This window comes from Panthera onca, chromosome C1 (genome assembly GCF_046562875.1).
Source record: "Panthera onca isolate mPanOnc1 chromosome C1, mPanOnc1 haplotype 2, whole genome shotgun sequence".
NCBI lineage: Eukaryota > Metazoa > Chordata > Mammalia > Carnivora > Felidae > Panthera > Panthera onca.
The window spans coordinates 179218004-179232025 of record NC_138346.1 but is presented as its reverse complement, the minus strand read 5'-3'; positions in this window follow the sequence as shown (position 1 = coordinate 179232025).

Genomic DNA, 14022 nt, shown 5'->3' with positions numbered 1-14022 from the left:
TGGTCTACTGTGGGCCAAAGACAGTTTAGACATGAGTCCCAGAGAAATGGTCGGTAATAACTCCATGCAATCAGAGGGAAGCTTGAGGCCTCTGGAGGCTCAGAGGAGCCCTGTACCCAACTTAGGGAGCAAGAGAAGTCTGACTTGGTCTTCCTGTCACAGAGCAGGTGTACCTAGGATGCCCTGGAAAGATGGCTGGGACCCAGAAGCAGGTGACTTCTACCTCTCCTGCAGCTCTGCCCCAAGGAACAGAATGAGAGGGAGTGTAGAGTACACAGGGCCCAGCCACATTTAATAACATTTAATTTCTTAGTTGGATGAAAGAGTGAATAAACAAGAGAGGGAATGTATGGTTAACAGACTGAACACAGGCTGCACAGTGTAGACGCAGCCACCTCCTGTCCTCATGTGGTCTTGATAAAGTCCCTAACTCTCCCTGAGCCTCAGTTCCCTTGCTGGGTTATGGTGAGTGTTCAATGAGATGATGGTTATGTTCTGACTTCATAAATATGAAAGTGCTACAAAGACTTTTGAAACTACAGTTGGGTGTTTTTCAATATAATGAGTAAGAGCAGGGACTCTGGAACCAAATATCTGGTTCAAATCCTGTCCCTGCCCTTACTTCCTTGGTGACATTTGTGCCTCAGTTCTCTCATCTATGCAAGCAGGTATAATAGTAGGACCTGCCTTATAGAGTTTGGGGGAAGATTAAATCACTTAGTCCATATAAAGTACTTAGAACAGTGTTGGCAAATGGAAAGCACTATGTATTAGCTATTGCCATTATATTATTATTATTATTATTATTATTATTATTAATTTTATTGTTAAGGGATCTTAGGGGGGATGGCTGACTTCCACCCCTCTCCTGGCTGTTCTCTTTATCTTAACTTTGCAAGTGGCTTTAGGCTTTGCCTTGGGAGCACAAGGTAAGGATCGAGGAGATTCGGTGGCCACTGAAAGCAGCTCTTGACATTTCTGAGAGTGACATGAACTGCTGCTAGATTTGGCAACAGTGAAATAGCCACTCTTAGATATTTGTTCATGGGGCCTGAGCCAGCCAAGGGCACATGGTGGAGTGGCAAGGCAGAGTGAGTCACCTTCAGAAGTGCCCTAGACTGAAAGTCAAGAGGCCTCGGTTCTGGTCTTCATTTGTTGTCCTGTGTGTATGTGTACACGCATAGGTAGGTATGTGTGCATGCACATGTGCCTGCGTATATGTCTATGTGAGTGCACATGTGTGCATGCATGTGTATTTTATTTTGTGTATGTATGTGTCTTTTATTATTAGCACTCTGAACCCAGCACCTTTGTCCACTTATTGTATGTACATCCATCTATTCTGTGCCAAGACCTGTGCAGGTTACTGGAAACAAAAAGGAATCAGCCACAGCTGCTGACCTCAAGGGGCTCACATGGAGAGCAAGGAGAGCACACAAAAGGGCAGTGGGCCCAATGGTGGCCCCTTAAGCAGTTTGAGTGAGGAATAAGTGATGTCTGAGCTGAATCATCAAAGATGAGTCAAAGTTTCCAGGTGAGACAAGGTCAGAAGACATAATGTTCAGAGTACAACCTGTACCAAAACAGAGAGAGCCTAGCACATCTCAGGAACTGCAAGTCATATGTTGGAGCGAGAGCTTAGGGTACTTTTTTTGTGTGTGTAAGTGGGAGTGGGTGACAGACGGGAGGTTTAGTCACTGACGTTTTGTATGACCTTTCACAGGACAGATCCTGTCTCTCTCCTTAGTATCCCCATCAGTAAATTTCAGTTTTCCTCTGAACTTTCTGTGCTGGATCTTCTGGGAGGTTACAAGGGAGAATCCAATACAGCCTTTAGGCTGTCCACGGTCTGACAGGGGGACATAATCGGTAAATTCTAAAAATTCAAGTGGTCATCAGTGGCCTAAGCAGTGGTTCTCAAACTTCAGACTGCATCAGAATCAGACGGAGGGCTTGTTAAAGCACAGATTGCTGGGTCTGCCTCTCTCCCACCTCTTTCCTACCTTGGAGTGTCTGAATCTGTAGGTCTGGAATAAGTCCCCACAATTTTAACTGGTTCCAGGTGATGCTGCTCCTGCTGCTCTGCGTCCACCTTTTTGAGCATGACTGGCCAGGAAAAACAAAGAGGAATCAGCTGGAGAGATTAAGAGCCAGCCTCACACTGAGCAGGGCCCTGAAGGTCTAGGAGAACATCCCAGCAGGAGTCTGTATGGATGGGTTGGGGATAGGTGGAAAACAGACTGTGTGTGTTGCCTTTGCTGACCTGTACATCCCAGGCCCCATAAAGCTCTTCCCATCCCCCACGTTTAAGGTTCTCCCTTTTGAATTTAATCAATCCTCAGAGCTGGCTTTCACTGGGGTTGGCTTGTTTGAGTCTGAGGTCAGAAACAAACTGCCCACCCTCTGCAGTGGGAGCCCCCCCACCCCCCCCAGGGCAGTTGAGGAGGAAGGAAGCTGGGTGGGCTGACACACAGACAGAAATAGTCTGAGCTCACCGCTGCTCCCAAGCACACATCGACCAGCAATTATCTCTTGTAAATTGCTTTCCTGGTTATGTTCAGAACATGCGTGTGTGCCTGCCTGAGAACAAACACTCGGAAGCCACAGGGTGAAGGTGGCTAGCTGGGGAGTGGGCTCTAAATGAAGGGGAGCCCAATTCTGAATCTTCAGCAAAGAATTAGGGAACTGCTGAATCTTAGAACTCAGAAATACTAGAACTTTGCACTCGCCTTTATAATACTCCTATCAGTTGGTTTTCCAGCCTCTCCTCAAACATTCTCATTTGTTTATTCCTTCAACATTGACTGACAACAATTCTCTGCCAGGATCTGGGCTAAATGAAGTCCCAGTCCCTGTCCTCAGGAGCTCATGGCTATGGCATCTACAGGAGATCCCTAACACAGTTAAGGGCTTCGGGAAGCTTCTTGGAGGAAGCGATGCCTGAATTAAGTCTTGAAGGACCCAGTGACAGGTGAAAGGGGGTTTGTGGTACAAGATGGGGAACAGCATTCAAGGAAGGCACAGGGAACAGTATACACAAAGGTCCAGAGCTAGGAATGAGCATATGGTGTTTCAAGGGACAATAAATAGTTCACTTTGAGTAGACACTAGAATCAAGGTGGGATGGTGAGAGATGAAGTTGGAGGGCTATGTGGGCCATGTCCTGAAGCCTTGGCCATATTAAGGGGCTCAGGCTTTATCCTGAGGGCAAGGGAAGTGATGGCAAAGAGTTTAGCATGGGAAGGAACTTGGCACCTTATGTGATAGCTTGCTTTCATATTCTTCAAGACACTGAAGTAAAATTTGTTAACCAGGAGCTCTGCCTTGGGGGCCTATTGAACACCAGCCCCTTTGGTTCCTGAAACCTCAGAAGTGTGAAGGACAGTGATGGCTCCCATGTCCACAAGAAGTGCCTCAGGCCCTGGACTCTTATCAGGGGGAGGAGGCCATTCCACTGTCATATATGACTCCGTTCTTCCTGATCTTTGCCCACTTAGCTTAGGGGCCAGAGCCTGGTACAACCAAGGCCCAGGCCATAGACCAGAGCCCAGAAGAGCATTGTTTTGCTCTGTGCTAGAGACCCGGGAGGCTCTCACGTGCAGAGCACTAACAAGGGTATGAATGGCTCCTTGCATGCCTTCTTCATACCTCACAGGATCAAGGCCATCCAGAATGGACAGTCCACTCAGGGAATATTGACTGAGGACATCTTGTGGGCTCAGCACTGTGATGAGCCCTTTAGAGTAGAAGATGCAGCTCAGCCCTTGGGGACTCACCACTAGGGATGAAAAGTAAGTTTCACCCATAAAACCCCAAGGGAGCAGTCAGAGAATTCAAAAGCAAATGCAGAGCTGTGGGTTAAGAGCCATTAGAGTTGCAGAGAATCTACAATAGAAGAAAATAAGCAGTCTGGAAGCCTTTATGGAGAAAGTAGGTGTTGAGTTTGACCTTGATGGATCATGGCAATATTTGAAGGGTCTCAGTGAGATATAGAAAGTGTTCTATAATGTCAACTTTATATTTAAAGAAAATACTACTGGGGCAATTGGGTGGGTTATTCGGTTAAGCATCTGACTCTTTCAGCTCAGGTCATGATCTCACAGTTTTATGAGTTTGAGCACCACATCAGGCTCTGTGCTCACAGTGTGGAGCCTGCTTGGGATTCTCTTTCTCTCTTCTCTCTCTGCACCTTCCCCACTCACACTGTCTCTGTCTCTCTCAAAATAAATAAACTTTAAAAAAAGCAAAAAAAAAAAAAAAAAGAGAGAGAGAGAGACAGAGACAGAGACAGAGACAGAGACACAGAATACTACTTGTGGCTCCAAGGGCTTTGGACAAGGTAGAACATTCACCAGCCCTACCCCAACCATAGTCATTCAACAAACATAAACTTAATATCTTTTGTGTGCCAGGCCTCATCCTGAGCACTAAGAACAAGGTAATGAATCAGTCAAAATTCCTGTCCTCAAGGAGTTCTCAGGCTATTACAGAACACTGATAACTTAAATAGACAGTTACAGTATAGTGGAAAGTGCTTTGTTCATTCATCAATTGAAAGATGGTTATGCTAACTGTATTGCTACATGGTATTACATGGTATTACATTGTATACCACGGTATTACATTAGTATGTATGTATACATGGTATTACATTAGTGCAATGGAACTTTCCCACATCTTCAGTCAAGCAGTGGCATGTATTTTCCCCATCCTTTGTTTCTCGCTAACTTTGTGATTGATTTGCTTTGACAAATAGCAAGTGGCAGAAGTGACATTGTGCCACTTTTGAGTCTAGGCCTCAGGAGACTTTGCAGCTTCCTCTTTCACATTCTTGGAATGCAGTATCACTACATAAGGAGCCTAGGCTAGCCAGCTGGAAGATGAGACCATGTAGAAGATATATGAGCTCTCCACTGAGGTCCCCTAGAGCAACCAGCTCCCAGTTGAGGGACCAGATGAGTGAAACTACATGAGTGGCCCCAGGTGAGATCAACTAGGGGAGAATCACTAGCTAAGCCCAAAGTGCCAATTCACAGAATCATGAGCAAATAAATGGTTATTGTTTTAAGCCATTTGTTTTGGGGTACTTCGTTACATAGCAAGAGATTACTAATACAGGTCTTTTCGCATATTTTGTCACAATTGTGAACATGTGTATACGTCTTCTCCATTGGTCTGTGAGCTCCTCCTTAGAGGAAAAAAACTGTCTTTGTGCTGAATATCTTCCGTTTACCACTCCAGATCCACTCTCTTCCCTTCTCCACCTTGCTCTGTACCTTAAGAGGGTTACACAAAGAGGCTAGGTTGCTCTCTGGAATTTGGTAGGGTCTGGCCAACTGAAGTCCTAGCAGAATACATATTTTCCTAGCTTCCTTCCTGAAGGTTCACCATGGGCCGCATCTCTGGACCAAGGGATGTAATTCCTGTAACAAGGGATATAATTCCAATCAGGTAGCCCTTACAACAGCTTTCTTTGTCTCCAGATTCTAGTAATTACTCCCACCCTCGCTCCTTTAGGCCTAAGGGTAGTTACCAGTGCCCTAACACGACTTGCCCTGGAGTATTTCCCTATTCCTTGTCCCTCTATTAAATAATCTCTTTATTAAACTCTTCTCAAAGGGCTCCTGGGTGACTCAGTCGGTTGACCATCTGACTCTTGATTTCGGCTCAGGTCATGATCTCACGGTTCATGAGATCCAGCTCCGCAGTGGGCTCTGCACTGAGTGTGGAGACGGCTCAAGATTCTCTCTCTCTCTCCCTCTGCCCTTCTCCCCCTCTCATGCTGTTTCTCTCTCTCTAATATATATATATATATATATATATATATATATATATATATATATATATAGTGTGTATACATATATATAATACATATATATATTATACACACACACACACACACACACACACACACATACATATATATAAACCCTTTTCAGATTACCCAGTTTGAGAATGCCATCTATTTCCTTCTGACACCCTGAATGATACTGTCTTATTCCTTAATCTATCCCCAGCTGCCACTTAATTCACAGTATATACTCAATAAATGTCATTTGGTGGAGGAATGTCATTTGGAATGGAGATTCCAAGGAATTTGCTGTTAAAGTTATACTTTGATCAGAAAGACTAGGGTCTGGATCCTGATCCCGTGGCTTCCTAGATGTATGATCTTCAACAAATTTCTTCACTTCTCCAGAAGAGTCTGTTTCCTTATGTGTTAAATTTGGATAACAAATACCAACATTGCAGGATTGCTGCTCAGTTTATAGATAATGTTTGTAAAATGTTTGGCTCACAGTAAATGATAAATAGGATTCTGGTGAGGAGGTAGGAAGGATTTCATAGCCATTTTCCTACTTCATTCTCATTACACCACTATGAAGATTATCTATCTATCTATCTATCTACCTACCAATCTATCTATCTTAGCAAATGATGACCAGGGAAGGAAAACAACCTGCAGAAGGCCACACACTGAGCTGGAGATAGTCAGAATTTGAATCCAGGTTTCTGACTCTTGGTTCAGTGTTTGTTTTGCCATACCAGGTGAGGGATGAGGAAGAGGTATGGCCTCAACACACCTCTCCAATAAGCTAACTGGGAAAGAAAAAAATAAAGTGGGACCTCTCAGGAGAAGCTGACAGGGACCACCTGCCTCACCCTCTTCTTCAACAGAACTTCCTGAGTTTTTCCAAGAAAAGGTCTTAGTCCAGCTGCGTACCTCACTGCTCAGTAGGAAACTTGAAAATGAAATCATCCTTCTGGAGACAGGATGAGGAAAAGTCATACTTGGCTGGGAAGCCCTCCTCCAACAAGGCTTCCAGAACACTCCAGGCCTCAGTAAGTGAGCATTTCTGTGAGCTATCACAGTACCTGCCACAGAGTAGGTGCTCTTTAAACCTTGTGGAACAAAAAAATAAATGTGTCCATCTGCATAAATACTCGTTCTGATGTAGGAAACAAAGGCAAAAGAAAAGAAATTTCCTTACAACTTACAGCCCACTGACAAGTCCTTGAGACAGGCAGAGGACAGTCCTCTAGAAGTTCAGCTGCCTCCATTTGACAATTTGCTAAGGGCAAAAAGGCAATCATAGGCTGACCCCCCAGGATCCTATGAGTCTACTTGAAACATATAGAAATTCCTTTGGAAACTTCCTTTATCTCCACCCCACAAGATGCATGTTGGCAAACATACTCCAAGCATATGACCCACTCATATACATCTGAAGAGTCTCATAACTGAGGTTTTACTAAACAATAATAAATGACCTTTTCCTAACAATAGCTAGCCGCCTCAGGGTCCTGGAAAATTTGTTTCCAAAATACCTTTGAGGCTTGGGCTGTTCCTAACCCCCTCCCAACTTGAAAGTATATAATCAGCCACTCCTCATGACCCCAGTGCAACTCTTTCTGCCCATGGGTCCTGTCCCTGTGCTTTAACAAAACCATCTTTTTGCACCAAAATCATCTCAAGAATTCTTTCTTGGCCGTCAGCTCCAAATCCCAACATTTCTCTACATCAGTTCCACAAATACCAGTGCTCACCCCACATTTGTTGGGGTGGGGGATTCAGAGACAAATCAGACAATGTGTGGGCCACATGGTGGCCCCATGTGGGATCAGATCACATGATCCTCATCTTAGCATTCACCATCTCCGGTGTGTTTGCTAATAGTTTCATTGAAAACTGTCAGAGCTCAAAGGGCCCTCTGAGACCTATTCCTATCAGCTGTCTCATTATACAACCGGGAAAACCAAGGTTCAGAGAAACAATGTTCTGGTACAGAGAAGGGCACCGATTACAGGTCAGGACAGCTGGGTTCAAACGCGGGCCCTGCCAGTGACTAGCTGGCTACGCTCGTCCTCTCCCTGGGCCTTGTTCTCCAAGTCTGACAACAGGGGGCAAGAATCACGGCGCAGCCCTCGCTGAGGGCAGTTCCAGGGCCGAGACGTGTATCTCGGCGGCCTTTCTCCGGAGCGGAGGGAGCTTCCTTTGTGAAACGTTCATTTTCAAAACCTCCAGCGAGGGTTCCCAAGCCCCGCCTTCCCTCCAGGCTGCTGTGCGTTACCATGGAGACCGTAAGCCCCTCACAGCTCCCTGCTGTTCTGAACCCCTCCCCCTTCTCCATCTCTCTCAGCTCTTTCTTCTGTGGCTGCAGATCTCCCCCCTAACTCGCCTCAGGGCTGATAAGCCCGAACTTCCCCAGGACAGGAATTATTATCCCCGTTTGAAATCGGGGAAAACTGAGACCCAGAGAAGGGGAGAGACCTGCTCCAGGCTACCCACAGCCTTTTAGTGGCAGAGTCCCAAACACACTTCATTTCCTGCACGGGGCGCACCTTGACCTCACCACAACCACCCCTCCTATCCAGAGAGTCCTGTTGTTCCTTTTTCCTTCTTTCCGCATTTTTGGTAGTTTAACTTTCTATTCTAAGAAATTCAGAACATGTTCTGACTAAACCTGGAGTGACGTGAAGTTCAGTCTTTACATTGGTGACTTCAAATCTATTCTTGGGTAAGCTGTTGAAGTCCTTGGTGAACTGAAATAGTGCTAGATGATAAAACCTGCCAACAAGCTACTGCAGAATGTACCCGCCCTGACTATGCAGATGCAACAAAAGAGCATCACATCTCAGAGCCTTGCGATTTTCCAGAATGCATTAAGAAAGCCAGTACAGGACCATGCAGAGTTTACACAACAAACACCTGAGAATTTTGACACATTCTGCCAAGTAGTTAAGTGCTCCTATAACTTTAACAGACAAGGGTATCAAAACCTTGGCATATGGAAAAGAGAATTCATCCTGCAAAGCTGAGTTCCAGTCCCAACCTGCTCATTTTGATCTTGTGCACATTACTCAACCTGAAAGAATACCACTCCCTCCTGTGTGATGGCTGTGCTGATGTGAAAGGACTTGGGAAGATGTGATAAGCTAAGCTCACCAGATGTGTTATTTATTGTTATTAAATGAAGGCTGAAGAAGGATCGCCTAAATTTTTTCCCAAGGGCCTCCAACTTTCAGATTGTTAGATTCTGAACTTTTCCATGATTAACATGTGTGATGCTAAAGGTCTACGATTCTAGAATCCTGAGCCTGATTCTAATCCCAGAACCCTGTGAGTCTGACATTCTCTGATTCCATGCAGGTGTGAAGGCAAAGTCTGAAGCCAGGCAGGGTGAAGACCCAGGTCAGCATTCTAGGCCCCTGGGGAGGAGCAGCTGTCCTTGCTGTCCAGTGTCTGGGCTCACCCACGGAACCACAGCCTAATTCCCCTCAGACCTGTCTTCAGCTTATCACCCTTCCTCCAGCCAACCTTCCTTGGGGCCTCATCACCTGTATGATCCATATTCATCACACATATTTTTCCATTAGGTCCAATTAAACCACTTTGCCAACCCTGCAGGAATCAAGACTTCCCTCAATTAGTAGGCCCAGCAGAAGAGGCCCCAATCTAGGATGGTTCCACCTGTAGCCCCCCTTACCCCATACCCCAAGCACCATCCCCCCTATTCCCTCACACCATTAGCATGTAGCTACAGGAGCATTCCTTTCTGTAGGTTCTGGTACATGGTGTTCCTCTCTGATGGCCTCAGAGGCAGCTGGCTGCTGACTCACCCCAGGTGGCTAATGCACCAGGTTCCCATGTATTCCGATGGGGCTGCTTCACTAGGTCCACAGCATGGGTGCATGTGAGCTTATATACGTGGACACCACAAGGATACCAGCTCTGGGCCACAGACGTGAGATCCGGCTCCCAGGCCACTACTGATAATAGGGTTACATTAAGCTAGCACCTTCCTCTTTGTCTAAAGAGAGTATTATGGCCCTGTGGGCCTCACAGGGTGTTCTGAAGCTTCTGAAAAAATGTATCAACAATAAATTGTTCAAGAATTACATGCTGTGCTGTAAACTGATATCTAAATACAATGTGCTAGAAAGATGTTCATGGTTAGCCCCTTACCAGCACCACTGCCTAGCTATGTGACCTCAGGCAGATCATTTTACTTCTCTGAACCTTAGTTTCTGTGTGTGTGTTTGTGTGTGTGTGGTTTTTTTGAGTGCTTAGTATATAATGGGCATTGTGTCTGGCATGCTACATGGTTTACTCTATATCAGTGAGGATTCTCAGTTGCAAACAACTGAAACCATCACTGGCAAACCTAAGCAAAAAGGAGCTTTATTGGAAGGCTGTTGGATGGTTCACTGAAATGATGAGGAGACTAGAGGGCCAGATAGAATTCAGGGGTAACTGGGCATAGCCAAAGTCCTCCACAGGAACTGTTTAGGACAGACTTCACCTCATGCTACTTGCCACTTGCTGCTCACCATGGCACTACTGGGCTCTTGTCCTCACCTCAGCCTCCCGACATAATCTCTGTCCTCACCCCTCTGCCTAACTCCCACCAGACTCAAGGCTCAGGTGAGGGCATCAGCTTGGCTCAGTCCAGATCCACATGGGTCAGGGGAAGAGTTGCTGCCCCCTTCAGCTTCTGTATAGCTTGGAGTTCCTCCAAACAGACAAAAGTATCTGGATGTTGGGCAGCCAAAAACATCCAATGTCCACTAAAGCCTTTAGCAATCTTTTTTCAAAAAATTTTTTTAATGTTTATTTTTGAGAGAGAGACAGAGTGTGAGTGGGGGAAGGGCAGGGAGAGAGGGAGACACGGAATCCAAAGCAGGCTTCAGGCTCTGAGCTGTCAGCACAGAGCCAATGTGGGGCTTGAACCCACAAACCGCAAGATCATGACCTGAGCTGAAGTTGGATGCCCAACCAACTGAGCCACACAGGCGCCTCAAGCCTTTAGCAATCTTGGAATCAGGTAATATTACATTTTATAGAGAATTTGTCTCTGAAGGGTTTATTTACTGGTCACCCAGCAGGTCACTAACACTCACCTTGCAGGAATGGAATAAAAAGAATGGATGTAGGTAGTCAGGAAATATTAACTCCCTTTTCCCCCTGAGTAGTAGCTATTGCTGGGAAATGTTTGCTCAGCCATGGGGAAGGCTTTCAAAGACTTGTTCATATTCCCTAGGATTCTGGAGTTGGCCACTAACAACACTCACAATTGTAGTTTACCCCAAGAGATGGACTCCAGTGTAGACAGATTATCATCACCATCATCATCATATTGCCTTTATTTATTTAGTTCATGGGAGCCTCACAAAACTCTGTGAGTTAGGTATTACTTCAGTTTACCAAAATGAGAACACAGGACCTCAGAGAGGTTTAGTGACTGTTCCAAGCTCAGAACTTGTGACTTCCAAAGCAAGTCAGAGCCCAAATCATATCCAGGTCTCCTGTTCCCAGGGTCTGCTCTAACACATGGCCTTTACTTCAAAGGAGCAAGCTGAAAGCAGGACATTCAAGATTCAATACAGACACAAATGCCAAGGCAGGAAGAGGCCTCAAGACTCTGCAAGCCTTCTCCCTTTTTATTGATGGGAAAGCTGAGGCCCAGAGAGAGGAGGTGCCCTGCCCAACCTCACACAGCACTGTCTATAAAGCCTCTGTACAAGAGCCAGGGTTTGAATACAGTTGTCTTGCCTCCCAGTTTAGTGAGCTTTGCTCACACCATTATGGAGCTCATTTTAAACTTGAGGTAACTAAAATGGACAGAAGGGTAGTTAAATGGCGCACTCAGCTGTTGGGATAAGGCTTAGGTGTGGGCCCAGAAAAAAGCAGCAGGATGGCTGAGAAGTAGGAGGCTTTGAACCTCCAGAAAATCCTGTTCTCTCATAATCAGGAAATGTCTCCAAACATTGAGAGCCAGTTATCTCATCCTGGTTGGAACTGATTGACACAGACTTAAATTTGTGGGTTATTAGAATAGTTGGAGAGAGGGATCTGAAGGCAATTAGATTAGACCTGGACAAGATCAAACTTGTGTGGCCCAAAGAGCTGGACAGTCTGTGATCATTAGCGCCTTCATCTAAGGCCCACACCTAGACACTGGGAAATTTCCATGTGCCTTGGCCCTTGAGGCAGACTTCCCTCCACACAGTTGCCCCTCCTCCTACCCCTCCTGACTCCATCCAGAGTCAGCTCAGATAGCATTTCCCTAGGAAAATTTTTGATTCTCACGCTGGGTTGGAACCTACTCTGGTCTCCTGCAGCCCCTACAGCTTTCCTATGTAAGTTACATCAGTGACCACACTGGGTTGTCTTTGAATATGCCCCTGTCTCCTGCATTAGAGACTGTTAACTCTAGGGTATGGAAAAGTCTGCCACAGAGAAGAGTCAGCAAATGTTAGCCAACTGAATGAATGGATGGAGAAAAAGGAGGAGAGAACACCCAGGAATGCAGCCCTCTCCCCAGTTCCTCTTCTATTCCCACTCTAAACTCCAGGCCGAGGGATATCAGTCTCTGTTCCATCCCAACTCCTGGATTTCGCCTTTGGATCTAGTTTCTTTGATAATGAAGCCTCAACTCTCCCCCAACTAACTCTGACCTGGCTTCCCCTGCTCCTGACCAACTACAAGGATCCTGAGTTGCCTTCAGTCTAATGTCCCCAGAAGGTGAACTCCAGTAGTGAGAGCCCCATCTGCAGGCAGCTTGCTGGCCAGCAGCTCAGTCAGGCTACCCTAGAAGAAAGGACATACAGTAGCCACAGGCTGGCATGGTCTCTGTGCAGGCCCTGACATCTCAGTGTGAAGCTGACAGAAGCCCAAGAGCCAGCCAGATGCCCATAAGTGAGAAGCTCTAGCAGCCAACTAGGTCTTTATTGGGCCCTTATAGGCCACTAAGCTGGGGATATGGGAATCAGAGTCTGAATCAGAGGCTCAACACTGAGGTAAAACTAAGCAAGAAGGATGCCAGGACATCTAGAAGGCGGTGTTTTAGGGACCCAGTGACATCAACATTCCAGAACATACTAATATTCTAACACACGGATGTTCCAGCACACTACATTCTGTCACCTTGCCATTCCCTATGGGTGACATTCCACCCCTGCAACATTCCTCTCTCTGCCATTCCAACATTCTGCTCCACCAACATTCCTCCATACCAGCACTCCAACATTTTCAAATACCAGCACCACAACTGGAACTTTCCAATCCTCCAACTTCCTTCTACTATAACCATTTATTTGTCTCTTGGTTCACTTACACCACTGGCTCTTAAATTTTTGGAGAACACAAACTCTTTTAAGAAATTTCTTAAAATCTCTGACTCCTTCTTCCCCAGGAAAAAAATGTATACATACATATCATTTTGTGTATCATTTCAGATTTTCAATAACCCTCAGCAGGATCCATGGACTCTAAGCTAAGAACTGCTTAATTTTACCCTGCCTTAATCCAGAAAGACATTTAAAATAAAACAAGATCTAAGTTTAAGATAGGATAAGACTGAAAAAAAAACAAACAAACATGGTAGGGGCAAAGCGGAGCCTGGAATGATGCAAAAAGTGCAGAACATAGTGACCTACAACAGCTAAATTTGTATCCCACATATTTAGCTCTAAGACTTCCAGCAGCCAAGGCAAAAAGGGAAACCTGTTCACTTACACAGTTCACAGTGTTCATGAGATAAAAACAAACCACTTACTCTTTAGGGGACATACAACTATTCTTGGTATGAAGACCAGACAAGAGTATCTCCTGAGATCCTCCTAAAGAATGATGTAATGGACCATGGCCTCAACAGGGCTCCCTCACAATAGACCCAGAGATGTGTTCTGTAGTAGAGTGACCAACTCATCCCAGTTGGCCTGGCACTTTCTCAGTTTTAACACTGAAAGTCTTGTGCCCCATGAGTCTCTTTGGTCCCAGACAAACTGAGATGGTTGATTACCTTATTTGTGAGCTATCGGTCAGTCAGAGATTACCTATGGTAAGATTCTAAAGTAGCATGTATAATTAAAATTATCCTTGGAGGGGCACCTGGGTGACTCAGTCGGTTGAGTGTCCGACTCTCGATTTCGGCTCAGGTCATGATCCCAGGATTGCGGGACTGCTGAGCGTGAAGCCTGCTTAAGATTCTCTTTTTCCCTCTGCCCCTCTCCCCCACT